The sequence below is a fragment of the Hemicordylus capensis genome, chromosome 6, assembly GCF_027244095.1.
Source record: "Hemicordylus capensis ecotype Gifberg chromosome 6, rHemCap1.1.pri, whole genome shotgun sequence".
In the NCBI taxonomy this organism is placed as follows: domain Eukaryota; kingdom Metazoa; phylum Chordata; class Lepidosauria; order Squamata; family Cordylidae; genus Hemicordylus; species Hemicordylus capensis.
The window spans coordinates 48,710,629-48,729,895 of record NC_069662.1 but is presented as its reverse complement, the minus strand read 5'-3'; the positions used below and the strand labels follow the sequence as shown (position 1 = coordinate 48,729,895).

Below are 19,267 nucleotides of genomic sequence, written 5' to 3'. Positions count from 1 at the left end.
CCCCCCATCCACCTCCCCCAACCGCATTCCCCCATCTATGCAGATGTTTCTAATGGGGCACAGGCGTATTAATAAGCCACTGTTCCCACTCCATCACCCCAGAGCATCTTAACGATAGGCAGCCGGGGCTGCGCGAAGGGGATCTGGCTACCAGCCAAACTGGCGAGCTGTTGGGGGGGGGGAAGGGAGGGATTTATGGTGGTGTCAAAGCACTGTTGGTCTGTTGATGGGGGTTGGGGGGGTGGGATATGACTGGGAATCACAGCAGCTGGGTTCTATTCCCAGCTGCACGGCTGGTATCTGATAAGCCATTTCTTGTCTCCGTGCTGTATTAATAGCAGTACAAGCTTCCTTTCTCCCCCGTCCAAAGCACCCGGACTCTGCCACTGACTGCCATTAAGACCTTGCACGCATCCCTTTCTTCTCCGGGTGTCAGTCACCCGCCACCTCTTTCCAGCCACACTTCTTGGAAAAACTCTGGATGAAAATAATCACGCACCAACAATTAATTCACCACCATGGGCTTAAAGCCATTTGATGCATCAGAGGTCTGCATCATTGGACAGCTGCTGAGAGCCCAGTGCTGAGACCACGCCTGTGTGCCCGCAGCCATCATGGGATGGTGGTGGAGTGACTTTCCTCAGGGCTCCGCTTGGGTAGGAGGGAGATTGCCAAGGGCTATCCGGATCCTGAAGTCAGCCCTGATTTGGAAAGCTGGCCATTTGTGCCACCTTGTCAAGTTAGAAGGAGAGTTTTGCCCCATCCAGATTTCTTGTCAGGGGGGTGAAACCCTGCCCCCTCACCGAGAATAGCATTTTTGGACATTTTAAAGGGGCATTCCTAAAGCAGAGAGGGGCGGAGGTGAGCCTGAGGTCATGTCCTGGAGTTCTATGAGAAACACTCCTATGTGACTTAAGGATCGGTCATAAGAACATAAACACCTAAGGAAAGCCCTGCTGGATCAGGCCCAAGGAAGCCCATCTAGTCCAGCATCCTGCTTCACAAAGTGGTGAAGATGCCTCTGGGAGCCGGCGTGGTGTAGCGGTTAGAGTGCTAGACTAGGACCGGGGAGACTTGAGTTCAAATCCCCATTCAGCCATGAGACTTGCTGGGTGACTCTGGGCCAGTCACTTCTCTCTCAGCCTAACCTACTTCACAGGGTTGTTGTGAAAGAGAAACCTATGTATGTAGTACACCACTCTGGGCTCCTTGGAGGAAGAGCAGGATATAAAATGTTAAAAAAGAAGATGCCACCAGATGCCTTGGGGAAGCCTTTCTCCCCACTTTGCGTCCCATACACAAGACCCTCACACAATTGTCTGGCAGATTTGTGTGGAGGACACCCAGGAAGTTCAAGGAAGCCTAGGACACTCGCCTTGCCTCTGACCGCCCTACAAAGGGAGGGGTAGTGTTGTTGCCTTGGCAAACTGTGCAAATATTAGGCTGACATGCTCTTGTGCAAATGTGCGGTGTGTCAGCCACTGAAAGAAGTCAGAGGCTGTGAAGCAAGGAGGCGGAAGCAAGCCTACTGTGAAGCAAGCAAGGTGGTAGATTTGGAGTGTTGTCAGGAACGGCTGGCAAACAGATCTGATCCACAGGGCAGAGCCTCATGGGCCCTTCTCCTGCACAGAGCTTTTGAGAGGAACAGAAGGTGTGCAAGATGACCTTAACTGAACTGGGTGTGCATGCCACCCCTTAGCCATCCACTCTTCTGCACTGTCCTTCCAGGTGGTGAGCAAGGCTGGCTCAGCTGCCTATAAGAACCCGGTGCAATGGTGAGCGTGTCAGCCTAGGACTTGGGAGACCCAGGTTCGAATCCCCACTCAGCCATGAAACTCGCGGGGTGACCTTAGGCCAGTCATTCCTTCTCAGCCTAACCTACTTTGCAGGGCAATTGTGAACATAAAATGAGGCGGGGGTGGGGAAAATATATATATATATATGCCATCATCATGAATTTCCTGGGGGAAAAGGTGGGATTAAAAGGTAATTAATAAAATAAGGGGCAAACCTCCTCCTATCCACATCAACAGTCCCGACCAGAATGTTTCCTCAGCGTCTGCTTTCTGCCAGCTACAAGGCACTTCCGGTTTTGAGCATGCCTCTTATTGACCTGATTAGCCACATGTCTGATTTGACCCTAAGATATACTTATTCAGTTAGTGAATCAACTGAAAGGCTAGAGCTTAAGGAAGTGGGAAAACGATTTGGTGGACAGCCCTAATCATGCCTTGATAGGAAGTTGTTTTCCATCTCTAGTTACATTTGAGATGCTCAGAACCCTGGCCAGTCTGAGAAGAAGGGTGCATGGCCCCACATCTTACATGGAAGACACAGTTACTGTCTTTAGGGACATAGGAACGTAGGAAGCTGCCCAAAGGAGTCAGACCACTGGTCCATCTTGCTCAGTACTCTCTACACAGACTGGCAGTGGCTTCTCCAGGGTTGCAGGCAGGAGACTCTCTCAGCCCTATCTTGAAGATGCTGCCAGGGAGGGAACTCAGAGCCTCGGATGCCCTTCCCAAAGTGGTCCCACCCCCTAAGGGGAATATACCTGTGTTTTCAGCAGCAAACATGCCAGATATGGGTGACATGTCTGCATCTTTGAACACCTCATATTCATGCCCTGGGGAGCCCCAGCCCAATCAGTGTTCCTGGGTGGGTGCAAGAATGCCCTCCAGATTGCACATCTTTGCCACCTGAAACAACAGGCAGGGCAATGCTGGTGCCTCCTTAGCAATTGCATCTGCTCTGTAACGTGTGGAGCTGCCCCGAATCAAGTGAAACAATGTATTTGTCACACAGTCATTTGTTCTGTTAAAGGCCCTTTGGGGCTCGCACAAGCTGGGATCCCTGCCATTCTAACCGGCACCATTTGACCCATTTGAATGTGGTGGTGAATAATTTGTGCACTGCCTGAGCCCAGTTTCTGCTTCTCTCTGTTTTCTGGTGCCGGCAATGCTTGTGGCTGCTCGGACGCAGCTCTCTCCTCCTCCTCCTCTCCCCCTTGCTTTGCTCCTCGCTAATTTTGTTTGTCTGTCTCAATTTTGCTGCTGTCGTTCTTTGGCTTGATCTCTATTTCCCCAGCACTCTCCATCGCCAGTGTCGTTCGGCTGTTTTTGTCCCTGCTTCCCAGCTGTGCCAACCCAGTCCAGCTGCTGGATCCCCGGCTCTCTCCCAACATCTTCCTTCCCTTCTGTGCTCTCCCCAGCCTGGATGGTTTGGCCTCTTGCAACAGATATTTCCTGATTTTTATGCACTTTGAGCATATTTCCACCTTTCCCTTATACAAGCCCGAGTATTAGTTCTCAAATAACAGACTGCGCTGGACACTAGCCTGGGAAGGACACAGGAGGCAAAGAAGAGCCAAGTTTGCCATCCAATGGTATCTCTGCAATCAAGTGGCCTTTCAGTCTCTCAACCAATCAAGCAGCTCCTCTGGGGAGGGTGAGGGAGAAAATATTTCTGCTTCTTTTGGCTCAGTGACTCCATCCACTGTCAAGGAGGCTAGACACCAGCCCTATTTTTATTTTAAAGGCTTGCATTTAACCACCAAACCCCCCTAATTCAACAATTAAATTAAATTCTGCAAATTGATTGCATGCTTGCAGAAAACAAAACAAAGAAGTGTATGCACACATAGTCTTTTTGTGCACATGGAAGCTCAAAGTGGCTGTCTTGGTTGAAGACACCCTACACTGTGCCTTCACTGGGCAGATGGAACTTGGAATGGTGCCTCTTCTCTTGATCTTAATGGATTGCAGAGTTCATGTGGAAAACAGCATCCCCCAGGGCTGGGGTTTCCAACCTTGGGTGCCCAGATGTTGCTGGACTACGATGCCCATCATCCCCAGCCACAATGGCAGCTGAAAAATATACACGTTGGATCTTCCCACAGCTGACCTCAGGTGCTTCAGTGGGGCAAGTGATGGGGCCTTGAGTTCCACAGGGGGCCCACTTGGGTACAGAGGTGCAGATCCCTCCCCCAAGCATTTGAGAAGTTTCCCTTCATTTTACTTACTCCCCTACCAAAGCTAATAGCCCATATCTCCCCCGCAAAGAGTCTTTCCTTCTCCACCCCACCAAATGCGAGGGGTTGCTCCTCAAGTGTTTTCTCTGCACCTCTGCTTGGGCAGTTGGAGGAAACTGGATGAAACTTTCATGCATAAGCACTACCTGATCTTGGCTTTCACCTTATTTTAACGAGGCTGGCTATTAACCATTGCATCACAATCAGAGTGAATAGATTTTAATGTTACACATTTTAAATATATTTTTTGTTGGTGAATTGGGGGCTCTAAACTCATGTTATGGACAGAGCCAGGATCGAATTCAGGATGAATGCAGAAAATTAACACCTGAACTTGTGCAGATATTCCAAGAGACTGTGGTGGTCTGAAGAGAAACTCTGTTCCTGGACAGCAGTGGTATGGATAATAGCAAATCTGCCCTTTATTTACAACACAGACAGTTGGAAGGTGAAGTTTTTAAAAACTGTAAGCTGGCCTGTGGCTTGAATTACTTGCACGAATCATTTGGGCAAAGGACTCTGGAAGTGTTCAGTTTCCCCCCACTTTCTCCACCCCTTACTGGTCTGCAGCCTAGGATCCCAAAATCATGGGCCCACAGCATGGCTGTTCCAGTGACCTTGCTAATGTCAGACTGGTTGTTCTATTCTGACTAAGCACTGAACCAATAGGAAACTAAGCAAGGTTTGAGTTGGGTAGGAGTCAACCAACATGGGCATGAGGCAGCAGCAGGCTCTGGGTAAGAAGTTCCAGAGAGCAGGGGTAAGCTCGGGATCAGACTAAGTAGAGCTCTGCAGGACCTGGGAGAGCTCCCAGGGAAAACAGATGTTGCTCCAACAAGACTGAACCCTTGTGTTCCCATTTGAAGGGTTGAAGATTACTGTATCCCTCTCCAACAAGCGCACTTGCTGGGAATTTAATGGCCCATGCCCTGCCTTGGAGCCATGCACTGTGGCACCACTGAACGGCTTTGGACAGTGTTCTCTGCCTGAGACCAAATAGCCTTGTGTAATGTGGAGGCCCATTCAAACTCCTCAACTGGAAAGCCTTGCTCACACAGGAGTTCTTTCCCAAGCTGATGTCACTCTTAGGTTTAGAGTCTGACCATTTATCCTCCTCTGCCTCAGAAAGGTTTTCAGGGAGTTGCCCCATCATATTCTGGGTCTGGAGGTTTTTTGGAGCTGTGACACCTGCTGGGCAGAAATCCTGGCTCAAGGTTATTGTTGGTGTTCTTATCCAAGGAATTTGAGGACCGGCCTCGTGAAAAGGTTCAGCACAGGGTCAGGGTGCAAAGAATAGAGCAACAGGTCCCTGGTGTCCATGGCAGCTTTGGATCTGTGTTTCCTCAGCAACAGCCCCACCCCCCTACCTCCAGTGCTTTCTGGCAAACCACTTTTGAAACTGAGAGGAGTCCCAAAAGGTCAAGCAAGCCACCCATATGCCCTGAATCATGAGCCTGAATGGACATCCATGGAAGAGTCCTTGCTTCTTATGGGGACATTGGCAGACTGCAGCTCCACTGTGGCAGACTGTGCAGACACTGGGCACGGTGCAGGCTCCAAGGGGCACATCAGTGGCAAAATTAATGCTTACTTCTGTAGCAAATGTCACAGGGTCCTTTGGTGGCTTTTGGCTCAGCCCAGTGTCCTGTTCTCTGAGGCATACTTAGGAGTGTAGTCCACCCTACCTCCCCAACCTGTAGGATATTTCACACACAAGGGCAGGAAATGGAACTGTGCGACATAAAGCAGGCCATGCAGCTTGCTAAGATGGCCACTGAGGACTAGGGATGTGCACAGAAGCACGGCAGGGAGGCTCGAAGGCGGCTGGGACTTCCGGTTATATCTGGACAATGGGGGCAATGAAGCGGCAGGGAGGTACGCTGCCGCTACAATGAGCTTTTACGAAAATGGATGCCAGTGGGGGGAAGCTGCAGGAGGTGTAAGTGCACCCTCCCCCACTCTTAAAGTGAGACACCCCCCACTGTCGAACCGGCAGAACCACTGGTTCTTTGAATCAGTTTGGAGGCCTCCGAACCGCTTCCATGTACATCCCTACCTAGGACATCACCATGCAGCTGTGCTGCCCAGCAGCTGCAGTTTCATGAAGTTTTCTTTCCTACCGAGGCATACTTGAGGCACAGTGGGGAAGCAGCTTGCCTAGAGTGCAAGAGGCTGTTCGCTCAAATCCCTGATCATGTGCTTCCCAGACTGTGCCAAGTAAATACATTTGTAGTCAACTATATTGGGCAGCAGCGATATAGGGAGGTGCTGAAAAGCATCATCTCATACTGTGTGGGAAGAGGCACTGGTAAACCACTCCTGTATTTCACCAAGAAGATCACATGGAATGTGATCACTAGGAGTCGACGCCGACTCGATGGCACAATCACAAGGGGATTCACCTAGAAGCAGAAGCATCTCTGGTCTCACAAACATTCTGGTTGGCCACATGCAGAACCCCCAGAATCCCTGCCTGCTGCTACAGCAGAAGTGTCACTCACTCTGCGACATCCTCCCAGGATGCTTCCATGGCACCATCTCTCTCTTTTCCTCTCCCTCCTAAAAACCCACCTAAACTGAAAACCTTATTTTGGTAGGTGACCAGAAAAAAGAAAGAAAACACACATTTAGACAGAGTCTACATATCAATGCACCTTAAAATTAACATAGAAATAAAAATATGAAATTTAACTACAGGTGGACCTCATTATCCGCTGGGGTTCCATTCATGCATCTTGCCATGGATAATGAAACCACAGATAATGAGTCATTGAGTCTATGGGAACGTGGAGGGTTAGGTTCCCAGACTAAAAAACCCACCACCAAAACCACACAAAAATGAGCCAAATAAGGTGCCCTACTGTACTCTGTGAGTCTCCTGGTGTACAGCAATGCCCCCAAATGGCCCCCCAAATCATGGATTTTTTAAAAAAACGTGCTGAAATGAGCCACAAAATGGCTCCCACAGTAAAAATAGCCGGAAATTACCTCTGCAGATGAGCCAAGGCCCCCACCCTCCTCCTCCTCCTCCTCCTCCTCCTCCTCCTCCTCCTCCTCCTCCTCTTATGTATATAGATGACACAAAAGAAAGAAATATTCTCAGGACAGTACCCTTCCCACATGACTTAATTCCATCTAATTCCAGTCCTCTCATTCCCCATGTACCTGTATCATAGTAGCTAGAGGCGTCATTCTCATGTAATGCGGCACTGAGGGTCCAGTGGACCCATGGTTATGCTCCCTCGCCCTGCGCATACCTACCTGTGTTCAGACGAAATGGACAGGAGCCAAACTGCAGCCAGGGAGACTGCAGAGAGGAGGGAGAACTGGTTGTGCAGGCTTACTGCTTGCATGAAGGACAGCCCCGGCAGCCAATCACAGCTGGAGAGAGGGAAGAACTTCCTCCCTCAACTCTGGTTTCAGCCAGTGCAGCCTGAAGTTCCACATTCAGATGTACAATACTTCAGGGACGAGCAGCAAAACTCACTACATCCCAGGTTTTCAAACTGGAGTTTGGCAAGGATAACCTCAGGTCGCTTTTGGGATCGGACCAGGGTTTTGCGCATTTGCGCATACAGGTCTGTCAACCGCTGGCTCCTTCAACTCCAGTTTCTCATTATGTGCAAATGCAGTCAGAGTGTGTTGGACTAGGACTGGGGAGACCAGAGTTCAGATCCCTCTTCAGCCATGAAAGTCACTGGGTGACTCTGAACCAATCACTTATCTCCCAGCCTAACCTACCTCACAAGGTTGCTGAGATGTTAAACATAACCCTGTACACTGCTCTGGGCTCTTTGGAGGGATATAAAGAAATTTATTATTAAAAATAAATAAATTTCAGGGCACCCTTGAAAGAATACGAATATGACAAATAGTTATAGACCACTTTTGACAAAATTTCTCCAAGTGGTTTACATTGAGAAATACATAACAAATAAATAAGATGGATCCCTGTCCCCAAAGGGCTCACAATCTAAAAAGACCAGCAACAGCCACCCAAGAGATACTGTACTGGGGATGGATAGGGCCAGTTGCTCTCACTCTGCTAAATAAAGAGGATCACCACGTTATTCCCTGCTAACTTGGATTCCCCGTTAACTTGGCAAAGAGGCACCTTTTAGCGTGGTGATTCTCTTTATTTAGCAGGGGGAGAGTAACTGGCCGTATCCAGCCCCAGCACAGTACCTCCAGTGACTGTTGCTGGTGTCTACCTTATGTTTCTTATAGATTGTGAGCCCTTTGGAGACAGGGATCCATCTTATTTATTTGTTATTTCTCTGTGTAAACCACTCTGAGCCATTTTTGGAAGGGCGGTATGGAAATCGAATTAACAACAACAACAACAACAATAATAATGTACCTCTGCTCAGTTAGCAGGGGCCTAAATGAGGAAAGAGCAGGAATGAGCAATCTCAGGGTTGGAACCAGACTTAGGACTGACTACAAACAAAGGCATGACAAAGTAGCAGGGATGGTACACTGGAACATCTGCAAAAAATACAAGCTACTTGTAGCCAAACATTGGTGGGACCATAAAATTGAAAAAGTTGAAGAAAATGAAGTTGTAAAAATATTATGGGACTTCCGACTACAAACAGACAAACATCTGCCACACAATACACCAGATACAGGGGCGTAACAAGGCTGGAGTGGGCCCAGAGACAAAATTTTAAAATGGGCCCCTCGCTGATACACACACACTCACTTCACATGTGACTTGCCTCTGGGGGGCCCCTCGAGGCGTGGGGGGCCCCCAGGCAGCCACCTCCCCTTGCCTAATGGTAGTTACGCCCCTGACCAGATATAACTGTAGTCGAGAAGAAAGAAAAACAAGTGAAAATAATCGACATAGCAATACCAGAGGATAGCAGAATAGAAGACAAAGAAATAGAAAAAATCACCAAATACAAAGATCTACAAATTGAAATTGAAAGGCTGTGGCAGAAAAAGGCCCAAATAATCCCAGTGGTAATTGGCGCCCTGGGTGCAGTTCCAAAAGACCTTGAAGAGCAGCTCAACACCATCGGGGCCACAGAAATCACCATCAGCCAATTACAAAAAGCAGCTTTACTGGGAACAGCCTATATTCTGTGACGATATCTATAATAATTTGACAATAAAATGCTGGCATCCCAGGTCCTTGGGAAGGACTCGATGTCTGGATAAAACAAACCAGGCAATAACACCTGTCTGACTGTGTAAACACGGAATAATAAGGTGCCTCTGCTCAGTTAGCAGGGGCCTAAATGAGGAAAGAGCAGGAATGAGCAATCTCAGGGTTGGAACCAGACTTAGGACCAGACTTCAGACTTCATTAGAGTCAGGATGGGACAGGGGTGAGCAGAGCATCAGTCCTTGCAGTTGGCAGGCAGTAAGCAGTCCCTGGAACAGCCAGGCTTGCTTCTAAATACAAATAAGCTTGCTGGCCTTCTGTCTTTGCAGAAGTGGTCAATGCAGTAGTGCTGTCTGCCTGCTGCATCAGGTTCCAGTTTCTGCAGCTGATGTCAGGGACCCTGGGTTGGAGAACAGTAGCCCTGACATCAAGCCTGGTCACCCATGGCTCTGGCATAGCGCTGTCACCTCCGTTCCATAACTCTTTTCCAAACCTCCTCTTTTCCATACCTCCATTCAGGTATGGCCACCCCTGGCTCCAGCCCAGCCCTGCCATCTCCTGTTCGTCTTTCCCCCATTAGCAGCCCCTGCCAAGAACCACCACCTAATTCCTGCAAAAACAGCAGAACCTGACACATTTGCAACGCAGAATGGAAGTGGCATCTTTTAAACATGTTATGCAAATTTCCCTGCTTTGCATAATTAATTCCGATTGCAAAAAGGGAGGGGGGGAAGGATGCCATGGTGGTTTGGGGGGCATGAGTGGGAGAAGGAGGGCGGTCCGGGCAGGATTCTGCCTTGCCTCTCTTGGACACACGCAAGCAGAGATGGATGGCGAGGAAGAGCATGAGACGATCCTCCAGCACAGCAGTCAAAATGAGGAAAGGGCCTATTTCGCAGCCCAAATGCATGCTTGGCACCCACACTGCCACAGTATGTCATGGATTAACAAGAGCTCTTTTGGCACTCGCTGGAGCCAGTCTGCAGGGAGAGAGAACAAGTGCTAAAAAAACCCACCTACCCCCCTCCCCTTGCCCAGATGGTGTCGGCTTAGTCCCATTTCGAAGGACGTTGTGCAAGCGAGCTCGGCTGGCACTGCCAGTTTCAGAAAGAGCTGGAGCTGGGGAGGGGTGTGTATGGAGAGAGAGAGAGAGAGAGAGAGAGAGAGAGAGAGAGAGAGGTGACCCCGTTTTCCATGGCAGCACTGCCAGATCATGGCTGGTCCCTTTTCCCTCGGCTTTCCCCCTGGGACGGGCAATAACCCTTCTCCTCTTTGTGCCACTTGCTCCAGGCCTTCTCAATCCACACCTCCCCTTCCTTTCTCTTTTGCTAAACCCAAGCAGCAGTGGCGTGTGGAATATTACAGAGTTGGCTGCCTGCCACATCATTTGGCATAGAGAGAAAATGGTTCTATCTATCTATCTATCTATCTATCTATCTATCTATCTATCTATCTTTACTCCATGTGATTTTTTACTTTCTATCCCTTTTATTTATCAGTCTACAGTTTGAACCATGCTTGCATGCACTCTCTCTCTCTGTCTCCTGTGCCTTTCCTTTATTCTAGGGTCATTGCTAGGCACTTAAAAGATTGGGGCTCTGGACTCACAGCCCCACTTTTGATAATTAGACTCATTAATACTCCCCCAATAAAAATTACCTATGTAATTTAAAAGTCTCAAATATTATAATAAAGCACATAGGTGGAAGGTAGAAGCAGCAGCAGCAGCAGCAGCAGAGAGCTAGGTGAGGCAGAGCTCTCTCCTGTGCTCTGGGCAGCGGGGGCTTCCACGGCTGCACTTCCTTCCTGGAAGAGGTCATGGAGGAGGGAGGTGGCTGGCTGGTGAGATTCAGGGCTCTGAGCAATTCAGTGGGGGCCTGTGCCTCATGGGCCACCCCTGAATGACACCCCTGAACACCTTCCCCAATCATAGAGTGTGTTCCTCTAGAATCTAGACTAGATCATAAGTAGACTCTGGATTCAAGTCCCCTTCTAGGCCATAGGTTTAGTGTTGAAGGAGGGGTGAAACAAGGGCTTAAAATAAATTTTAAAAAACAGTAACAGGGGCTGACATCTGGACTGATGAAGCGCTCACACAAACATGTATTAGCACAGGGCTGCACAGCTTTGGCCCTCCTGCAGATGTTGGACTACAGCTCCCACCATCCCTGACTATTGGCCACTGTGGCTGGGGACGATGGGAATTGTAGTCCAACAACAGTGGGCGGGCCAAAGTTGTGCACCCCCGTACTAGCGCAAGGCTGCTGCACTAGCCAGACACACGGAGGCTGGAGCTTGCACTCTGCACTAGTGCTGTGCTAGTGCGAACATGTTTGCAGTTGTGCCACATGGTGAAGCCTCCTCCTCATTTGTTCCACCCATAATTTTTGCAGAAGGGTGCAACTTGGAACACTCCTGGGACGTTGTGGACCTGCGTGATCATCATGCACTAGCTCAGCTATGCTCTGCCTCTTTGCACATGTGCTTTGGATATCAGCCCAAATGTTGCATTGTAACTGTTTTAACCTCTTTCATTTTCAGTTAGTTATATGTTTTGTTTTTATACAGATTGCTTACCTGCAATGGGCCCTTCTTGTTAAATTGGGTTATATACACATTTAAATAAGTACAATAAAATAAATCTGCACCTTGCCCCAGTCCTACATATCCAACATTGGTGCGCTGAAGGCCTAGTTCTTCTCACTGAGCTGATGAGCAATGACAGGTGTGTGGCTTAGAGGATAGAGTGTTGGGCTAGCACTGTGGAGTTCTGTATTCAGCTCTACCCTCTGCTGTGAAGCTCACTAGGTAACCTTAAGCCAGTCACTATATTTCAACCTGACAGTTGTTGATCACGTTCAGGGGGAAGAGAACTAGATACATTGCCCTGAGCTCTGTGGCAGAAACCATACAAATGTAGTTAATAATAAACCTGTATGTGGGTTGTGTAAGTTCAGCATGCAGGTCAAGATGCATCTATATATTTAATACTCTAAGGTGTAACCGTGGTTAATCCTGTGTGTGGCAGCTCTCACGAGAGTTTGTGAGCAGAAGCACTATGGTGATTGGGCAGTGGAGATTCCATATGCAGATAGGGAGAAGGAACCTATAAGAGCAGAAGCACTATGGTGATTGGGCAGTAGGGATTCCATATGCAGATAGGGAGGAGGAGCCTGTGGTGCCGTGGTAATTGGGCAGTGGAGATTCCATATGCAGATAAGGAAGAGGAGCCTGTGATGGTTAAGGACAGTTGGAATGCAACTGTTACTGGTCGGAAGATGTTCCTGATTGTAGAGGAGAGGAATTTATCTATATATAAAATGATAGTGGGCAGGGGTCTGCAAAGAGAGGGGTTGTGAGGGAGGAAAGAGCCCCTTCAGGAGAAGGAGGCTGCCATTGTGTGAATTAGATGAGGAAACAAGATGAACAAGATCTGTTAACTCAGGGAGAGAGAGGGAGGAAGGGAGAGAAAGACAGAGGGGAAGAGTGAGTGGAGGAGAGAGAAAGAGAGAAAAAGAAGGGAAGAGAGAAAGAAAGAAGGGCGAGGGACAGGCCCGAGCTTGACAGTGGCCTGAGGGGAATGAGTGGCCATGGCAGTGCCCATTGGCAGCAAGGAAGGGCCCAGTCAACTACTGCTGCTGTTTGGGGCTATTGAGGCCATTGGTGAAGGGAGAGAGATAGGCAAAGGATGGGCCCGGGCCTGTCAGCAGCCTGAGGGGAACGAGCGGCCATGGTGGTGGCAGCAGCAAGGAAAGGCCCGGTGAACTGCTGCTGCTGCTCCTGTGGAGAGGAGCAGGAGTGGGGCTCGGGTGAGGGTGGCGAGGCTCTGGGGATAGGGGGCTGTAGCTTGGCCAATAGGTGCCAGCAACACTGCAGCCACGACCAAGAGGGGTGAGGGGGATGGAGTAAAGGGATGGAAGAGGGGTGAGAGGGATGGAAGCAACCGGATGGAGGAGGAGGAGTGCAGCTCAGGTGAGGGTGGAGAGATCTCTGAGGTGAGGGGGGCTGTGGCAGGGGGTGAGAGGAGAACAAGTACGAGCGTGCAGATGCTCTGCGTGGGTTAAGCTAGTATGACTGAATATTTCTCCATAAAACTCCCTCCACTAAGAAGTCTAGCATGTCAGGGAAAAGGCTAAGCTAGAACCTCCCCCGCTGACATTGAGAGATCATCCACACAATCAAAAACTATGTTCTAGCTGGGTTTGGGAGCTGTGTGTTCTCCCAATTTTCAATTGTGTAGAAGCAAGGTAAACCTGGATAGAAGTGATTGTGTGGAAGCAAGACAGAAGAGAAAGCTACCCAGGTTTTCCTCCTACCTTGCTTCCACACAATCACTTCTGCCCAGGTTTTCCTCTTACCTTGCTTCCACACAACTGAAAATTGAGAGCACACACAGCTCCCAAACCTGGTAGCACACAGTTTTTGATTGTGTGAATGACTTTTATTTGATTATTTTATTTGATTGTGTGAATGACCTCCATTTTTAAAATGGAGCTGCGTCCAGTCTTGTGAGCCTCCGCTTGCAGTCTGATGTGGCAAACAAACACAGGTTTACCAGTGAGAACTAGAGCCAAGTGTGTGTACAATGCGATGGGCACCCTCTCAGATATCATGGTTGTGAACATCCATTGCTGAAGGGTTGTTTATGGTGCAAGATTCCAATACAATCTTTCCCCAATTCCCAAGTTTAGGGAAGCACAATGGAGAAGGGGAGGAGGACTCCATGCGCCTTGTAAGGTCCCATCTCAGGACAGGCTAAAAAGTGGGTGCAGATTTGTCAATTCGTTGGCCCATAAATTAATTTGGACCATAAAGTTGTTGTTATGGATACTTTTCAATTTGTGCAGCCCAGGATTCTTTGAGGTGGAAGGCTGATGTGCACACACAAACCTTGCCCTTCTTGACTGACTAAAGTGTCAGAGGTGGATGGAGAAGGTGGTAAATGCTTCTCTGAGAGAGGAATATGCGAACATAGGAAGCTTGCCTCATACTGAGTCAGACCATTGGTCCATCTAGTATTGCCTACATGGACTGGCAGCAATTCTCCAAGGTTTCAGGCAGGAAACTTCCCCAAACCTACCTGGAGATGCCAGCATTTGAACCTGGGACCTTCTGCATGCAAGTATGTGGATGCTCTTACACTGGGCAATGGCTTCATCCCAGAAGGAGAATATCTTACAGCGTGCATATATAGTCATCCATCCAAGTGCAGACCAAGGTGGACCCTGTTTAGTAAATGGGACAATTAATGATTGCTATCACAACAGCACTACCGCTGGGCTTGAAGGAATCCATAGTGAAACAGTTATTTTAAATGTTCTCATTAGATTCCGCTATATTGGATAATGATAGGCCAGTCTCAAATATCCCAATCTTGGGTGAGGTTCTTGAGCTCATGGTGGAGAACTGTGAGAATAGTACTGATTATCTGGATCCAGTATCCAATAGTTCTGAGAACAGCTGTGGTCCCTCTGGTGGATGATCCATGACAGAAGCTAGATGGCAGTGGGGTGCATCTTTGTTGGTCCTGCTAAACCCCTCAGAAGGTTTCGATACCTGACCGTGGTATCGTCCAGGACCACTTGGATGGGATGGGACTTAGGGGCATTGTTGTAGGATGGTTCCAGTTCTTTCTGGTTCCTGTCCTTTCAGAAGGTGGTGATGGTAAATTTCTGCTTGATGCCGTGGCATTTTGTATTCCACAGTGCTCCATCTTGTCCCACATGCTCTTTAACTTCTACATGAAATTGCTGGAGCGGAGAGGTTATCCGGAGATTGGGGATACAATGACATCAGTATGTTGGTGACACTCAACTTGGCCTCTTCCCTCCATTATGCAGTATTTTGATACCTCTTAGTTGTTTGTTGCTAAGTTAATGGTTATGTTGACGCTCTTCTGGTGAATTGCCTTGAGTACTCCATATTGGGGCAGAGAGACAGAATAAAATTTATTTTAGTAAATAAATAACTAGATTCTAGGGAAGTTGTGGAAGTCCTCAACTGTTGTTTGAAGCTGAATAATAGATTAGATGGGTGAAAGGATTGAAGTCTTACTTAGACAAGACAGAAGTGCTTTTGGTCAATAGGACTGCTGACCCAGAAATAGGAATTCAACCTGTTTTGGAAGGGGCTGCACACCTGGCATTGTTCTGGGATGCTCAGATTCTGAGTTGTAGAGAAACATAGGGACACAATGGCATAGTTTGTGATGATGTCATCCACCCCAATACAAGATGGTGGGTGTGTGAACGTTTGAGGCACAAGAAGGGTAACTTGTGGACTGCCAAAATGATTTGAACCAAATTTGCTACATGTGTAGGGACACATATGGACAACTCAAGGGTGTAGTTTGTAATGATGTTATCCACCCTGATTCAAGATGGCAGACACATGAACATTTGAAGTGCAAGTGGGAACTGATTTGGACCAAATTTGATACAGTTGTAGGGACACATAGGGACACCTCAAATACATAGTTTGTGATGATGTCACCCCAATTCAAGATGGTGGACGCATAAATGTTTGAGGCACAAGTGGGCTAACTTGTGAACTGCCTAACCAATTTGGACCAAATTTAGTCCATTTGTAGAGATAGTGAAAGGCAGATTAGTTCTTACAAGAACAACCTGTTTGTTTATGATGTGAGCCACCTTGGACAATCTGGAACTAAATCAGGGAGGTAGAGCATAAAATTACAACAGCAGCAGCAACAACAAAACATTTTGCACATTATGTGGGCAGGAAACCAGGATTTGCTACCAAATGTACACTCAAATGGGAGCCATAACTAGTTCCAGCTCCCAAATGAATATACCTGCAAGATATCTGTATTCTGACTGAAAGTCACCATGCTACATCAAAAAAGACTTCAAGGGAGACTTCAGTGGGAACTCGAATGTATTAGCAACTTTGATTTTATTCATGTAAGTCTTAATTGGAACTAGTGATGGGCAATCTCTCCTTGGCTGAATTTGCAATATAGTTGGGAATTATTAATATAATCAGAGAATGTTTGAAAACAACCAGGGTTGGATTGGGATTTTTAAAGCTCTACTTTGACTTGTAATTTTCTGTGTATAGGTGTTCTCACAAGGTTGCTTAGGAACCGTAGTGGAGGGACTGGGGAATTAAAGTTCTCAGTAACAGCCATGGCAGAGAGGTAAAGGTAAAGTGTGCCGTCGAGTTGGTGTCGACTCCTGGTGACCACAGAACCCTGTGATTGTCTTTGGTAGAATACTGGAGGGGTTTACCATTGTCATCTCCCGAAAAGTATGAGATGATGCCTTTCAGCATCTTCCTGTATCCCTGCTGCCTGATATAGGTGTTTCCCATAGTCTGGGAAACATACCAGCGGGGATTTGAACCCGCAACCTCTGGCTTGCTAATCAAATCATTTCCCTGCTACTTGTAAATTCAACTGCCCTCCCTCCCAAACAAAAACATGCAGGAATAAGATAGCATTTTAGATCTGGATGAGGAACAAGAACTATATAAAACATTTAACAGAAGCAGAGAACTGACTCAAATTGCTGCCCAGACTTCCTCCTGAACACTGACTGTACATGCTCAGAATCTCATTGTACATCTCAAGCCAGAGAAGAATTTTGGAGTGAAAAGGCACTCAGTTTGGACCAGAGCAAATCAATAAATTATTATTCTAAAATGAGTAACTGAAAACTTCAGTGGCATCACTATGTGGGTCCATGAGTTTCTTCCTAACTACATGTGTGAAATTAGCTTATTAGCTTACAAAAACACGTATTTGTTGCATTCATATGTGGTGCTTTTAAGAGTACACCTCAGATCTTAGCTGTACACCTAAAAAGGGAAAATGTAAAGAGGCCCCATTACAGTAGGGGAAGAAAGAGAAAACATCCCCCAGAGCACGCCTTTCCATCAGATAGATGTTGCAGTTGCCCTGAATGCTGGCCTTGAGGGGGCACTGTGATGGGACTGAACTACACTCTTGCTAGAGTTCCTCCTTGCTCAAAACTGCCTGCTGTCCCCTGGCCAAGAGGTGGAGTCTTACTTAGAGAAGAACATTGTGGATATATAGCCCGAGAAGAAGTCACCATGGAGATGGGCCTTGATGGAGACAGGCAACGTGGAGATGATGGCACACATCAACAGCCATTGCCATGGCAACAGGATGAAATGATGGTGGTTGCCACAGAGACAGCACATGGCAAAAAATGAGGGAGGGGGAATGGAAAGTGACATGGACCATCAGAGAAGATGAGTTGTATTTGCAGGATTTGAGTCTGAGGTGAGTTTTAATGTGGAACACGAATGGTGTTATCCTAACTGACAATGGGAATTCTGAAGGTGAGACCGAAAGTGAGTACAGGATAAATGTGTAGCGGGAGATTCAGAGTTTCAGGGCATTTTCATTCACAATGAGAGGACTGCAAGGTCACAACACCCTATTATGTGCTTCTGTGGCGAAGGAAACACAATTGGTCAGGACTCACACACTGGTGCCCCAGCAACCAGGATTGCTGAGGCCCTTCCCTCTGGGAATGTTTGCCACAGCTAAAGAGGTCAGGGTCAGACCAGGGCTGTGGTGGGCATGGCAAATCCATGTTTGGAGTGTGTTTTTTCAACCCAGGGGTCAGCTGCTAGAATCAGGTGTACAACACGCAGAAAGTACTGCTCTGTTGACTGAGCAAGGGCAGAAGGCTAGGCTAAACTAGATCTGGCCAATCGAGAGGCTCCAGACTGCCTGCCAACTGGAGGGACTGATGTTGCACCCCCATTCCTTTCTAGGACTGACTAGGGGTCTGAGGCCTGAGTACACAAAGAGTCTCTTGTAAATTGCCAGGTTAGGCATCTATTCTAGGCCATAAGGTTCCGTGTGTGGTGTGTGTGTGTGTGTGTGTGAAAGCTTTAGATGCACCGTGTCGCTGCATGTCAATGGGCGTCCAACACTAAGACACTATAATGTACACAGCATATAACAGGAGGAATCCAGTCTTCAGCCATGTGTAATCGTGGACTAGGGATTTGGGATACAATCCTTGCTGTGAAAATTGGGGTGTATCCCTATTTTCATCTGTGAAATGTTGGAGGGAATGAGATTGTAAAGGGCCAGCACTTTTTCCGCAGCAGCAGGTAGAAGACTTTTCTCATCTCCCCCTCCCCTGGTACGCTGTCTTGATTCATGTGTTCTTGTTTCTCAGGAACAGGAGGAGAAGGTGAAGGACAGATGGCTTGCTGAATACAATGGGGAATGTCTACGCAACAGGCAAAGGTTTCCAGCACCAATGTTTCCAGAGCGCTTGAGCAGCTATCAAAGTTGCAGGCTGAATGAAGCCATTATTAGCCATGGCAGCGAAATGAAACCTTCATGTTCAGGAGCAGTATACCTCCAAATACCAAATGCCAATAATTTATTGATTGTATTTATTTATCATATTTTTATACTGCCTGATATGTACATCTCCAATGATGGGTGAAAGCCATCACCTTCCTACCCTGCTTGTGAGCTTCCGTGAGGCATCTGGTGGGTGATAGCTGGAAACAGGATGGTTTACTAGATGGACACTTGATCTGAGGCCCAGTATATAGTTAGCTCTTCTTAGGTTCTTCTTCTTATGCTATAAATTTCACAAAGCAAGGCTAGTGCTCAAAGCCAAATAGGGACCCTGCAACAATTGCAAAATGGTGGAGCAAAGACTAGTTTCTGAAGTAGTCTTCCAAAACAAATGAGGAGTATCTTTGCTGCTTTTCAGCAGGCAGGACAGGAGGGTACCAAAGTGACTCACCACTCCCAAATGCAGATCTAGAGTAGAGTCCCTGGGCTCTGTGGCTGGAGCTGAAGGCTGAAGTGTAGCCAGCAGAAGATACTGCTTTGTTGCTCAGGCAAGGGCGAAAGGCCAAGCAGGCTTCTAGTACCAGGCTTGGCCAATCCAAAGGCTTAATATTTCTTGTCAGCAGCACAAGCTGATGCTGCACGTCCCTCTTCCTTCCTATCTGAGTCTGTAGAGGACTCTGAGCACACAAAAAGAGCCAGATCACAGGTAGGGCTGCATATGGGTGTTTAGATATATCGATATAGATATAAGTTATGCACCGTAGAGACAGAATCTTGCAACCTATATACAGTATGCAAATTAAACATATAT

At 47.7% G+C, this 19,267-nt stretch overlaps 1 long non-coding RNA gene across 1 annotated transcript; it reads left to right on the top strand.

Moving 5' to 3' along the window:
• Positions 1-17,117: 17,117 nt before the first annotated feature.
• Positions 17,118-18,555, top strand: LOC128330580 (uncharacterized). The gene is made up of 2 exons (XR_008310164.1): positions 17,118-17,409; positions 18,323-18,555. It is a non-coding gene; the product is annotated as an uncharacterized LOC128330580 (long non-coding RNA).
• Positions 18,556-19,267: the final 712 nt, after the last annotated feature.